Source organism: Bactrocera neohumeralis, chromosome 3 (assembly GCF_024586455.1).
Source record: "Bactrocera neohumeralis isolate Rockhampton chromosome 3, APGP_CSIRO_Bneo_wtdbg2-racon-allhic-juicebox.fasta_v2, whole genome shotgun sequence".
NCBI lineage: Eukaryota > Metazoa > Arthropoda > Insecta > Diptera > Tephritidae > Bactrocera > Bactrocera neohumeralis.
Genome location: NC_065920.1, coordinates 26656823 through 26659744, shown reverse-complemented (window position 1 = coordinate 26659744; position 2922 = coordinate 26656823).

Below are 2922 nucleotides of genomic sequence, written 5' to 3'. Positions count from 1 at the left end.
TCAAGCCTGGCTCAGCATTAGTAGACTGCGTTGCTTCGGTTCATTTGTGTATAACGAAAGGTAAACCAAATACAGACCTTATTGAACTGGGGTGAGACATCGTCGTGGCGAGTATACCAGTTACTGTTTATTTTGCCAGGCCTCAGTTCCTCCCCAAGTTCGGTATGGAAAAACAATGCTAACTGGACATGGTCTCGAATGTGATATACACTTTATCAAACAGTTCGAATTGTGCTCTTAAGAACCAGCATAATGTAAGACTCCCTCTTCGGTAACAAAATACGAAAAAAGCAGACTCACCCACATCTTAACATATTTGCATATGGAAACAGGTTTGTACTTATACATATGTACTATCTAGTAGTAAGTAGAAATGCATGTAAGTACATCCATATATATATTTACACCTCCATATGTACGTGCAAGTTTGTCGTGAATGCACAAGACTTCACTATTCTCGCACACGCTTCGATGTGCGTGGGTGTGCTCAGCACTGACGAGATGACTATTATAGGATAACAAGTAAAGGCTCCATAATTTGCGGAGCTTCGACATTTGCTACTGATAAAGTCACTAAAAAGTGGTACGCACGTAGCGTCGAAAAGGTCAATAATGAAGGGAAGGATATATTCAAACGGAGCCAAACATTATAGACACACCTAAAAGCTTGAAAGATTCGCAGTTTATTTTTAAGTGAACTATGTGTGATCGAGATCTGATTTTCTTACTTACTAAACCGTATGGAGAAGAGACATATAGATAATCACAACAATCGAACTTCTACCTATTCTAACAGCCTTAACTGAGAGTTTACACGAAGATCATGGAAAGTCGATTCGGCGCCGTTTGCAGCAATTCTGACTGACATATGGACGAATTGGCACATTTTACGCCAAGATCTTTAATTGAAAACGCACAAAATACAGCTTGTGCAAGAACTGAAGCCGCTCGACCTTCCAAATACACATCGCTTCGCTCTATGGGCTCTTGAAAAGTTCTAAGAAGATCCAAAGTTCTCGAGCCAAATTTTATTCAGTCATGAGGTCCATTTCTGGCTCAACGGGTTTATAAACAAACAAAATTGCCGCATTCGAGACGAAGAGCAAACTTAAGAGTTTCAAGAGCTGCCATTTCATGCTGAAAAAACAACGGTTAGGTATGGTTTGTGGACCGTTGGCATCATCGGTCCATATTTCAATGGCGACCGTTATCGCGCCATGATAACCGTCCATTAGATACCTAAAATTGAAGCTCGTGATCTTGGCGACATTTGGTTTCAACAAAACCACTTCCCATACATCGCATCAATCAATGGATTTATTGAGAGAGCACTTCAGAGAGCAGATAACGTAACGCTTTGGGCCGGTCGATCGTGTGATTTATTTTATTACCTCACCAAGACGCAATCTTGTTTCCATCATGCTTGATTAACATTTATGCTATCAAATGTAATTTTTCAACACAAGTAGTTTCCGCTTGGTAATTTTAATGCCAAACACGGAATGTTTCTCAACATCCTCTCCCCATATACTCGTAGATTTGTTTGGCGTTGTTTCTATTTAAACACATATGTAGGTGGAAAAGTGGGAGTAAGGTCTCTTCGTTGCTATTCAACACATTTTCTTCTCCAAATATATATGGTACATATGGATATAACTCTTCTCGTCTATTTGTATATGTACTACATGACGCGAGTGCGAAATGTCACGCTCTCCAAGCCATTAACGCATCTTCTCTGGCTGTGGCTGATTAATATTTCGCATGTTCCTACTCGGTAGGCTCGATTAAATGCGTAAATGTCAGTTTGTGAGTAGATAAAGCATTTAGATTATATTTTCACATTTCCAAATGAATTATTAGACTGTGTTCAGACGAGGTCTCTTCTTGTCGCTCAATGCGCAATGGATCATAAATATTCCGCAGAACGTTTCTATCGAAAAGTCGTAAAGCCGACTTGTCAGATGTTGTCATCGTCTATGTCTCTGCAACATATAGCATGACGAGGATGATGAGTTACTTGCGGAATTTGGTCTTTGTTCTTCGAGAGAGGTTAGGTTAGTTTAGGTTAGATGGCTGATCAAAAATCAAACGTAGACTAATAATGTAGTCCTTTGTGATGCCATTGAAAAAAGAGCTCCCGTGTTCGGACTTACAGATTGGCGAAGCGCTTTGCAGCCAATACATAGTTACATAGACGCTTAACTTCAACACCCGCCAGTTCGGTAGGATGTCCAAAGGTATGCGTCCCCAAGTGTCTAAGTCTTGACCTCCCAAACGCGGGACAGTCAAGCAGGAAGTGCTGGCTTGTTTCTACTGCATCCTCTTCCAAACAGCTTCTACAGTCAGCATCTGGTAAGATACCCATTCTTACCGCATGTAAGCCAACAGGACAGTGGCCTGTTAAGAGTCCCACTAATAATGAGAGGTTAGCCTTGCTGAGGGCTAAGAGATCATTAGATCTCTTGCGATCTATCCTGGACACGAAGGCTTTTGCAACCGCACAAGTACCGAAGTTGGCCCAGCGTTGAATTAGCATTCGCGTGGCCCAGCTATCTAGTAGTAGAACACAAGAAGATACAGGAGGACCGATCCGCTCCAATCAACCGATAAAGATTCTAGGGTGCCTTTCCTTGCTAACTCATCAGCTTTGCAATTACCTGCAATTCCGCTGTGGCCCGACACCCATACCGGTCTAATCATAAAAACTCTAGCTGCTAGAGATAGCGACGTTAGACATTCTTCGACCAACCCTGAACGCACTGTGAATGAGTTCAAGGCTAGTATTGCCGCTTTACTGTCGAGAGAGGACTTTACTTCTAAAATACCTACTGAGTCCGAAGTAGCACCTGTTAATACTGCTTTCAAGATAGACGAAATTATCTACGACTTCGAAGTTATGACTGTCAACAGTGACTTGGAGAC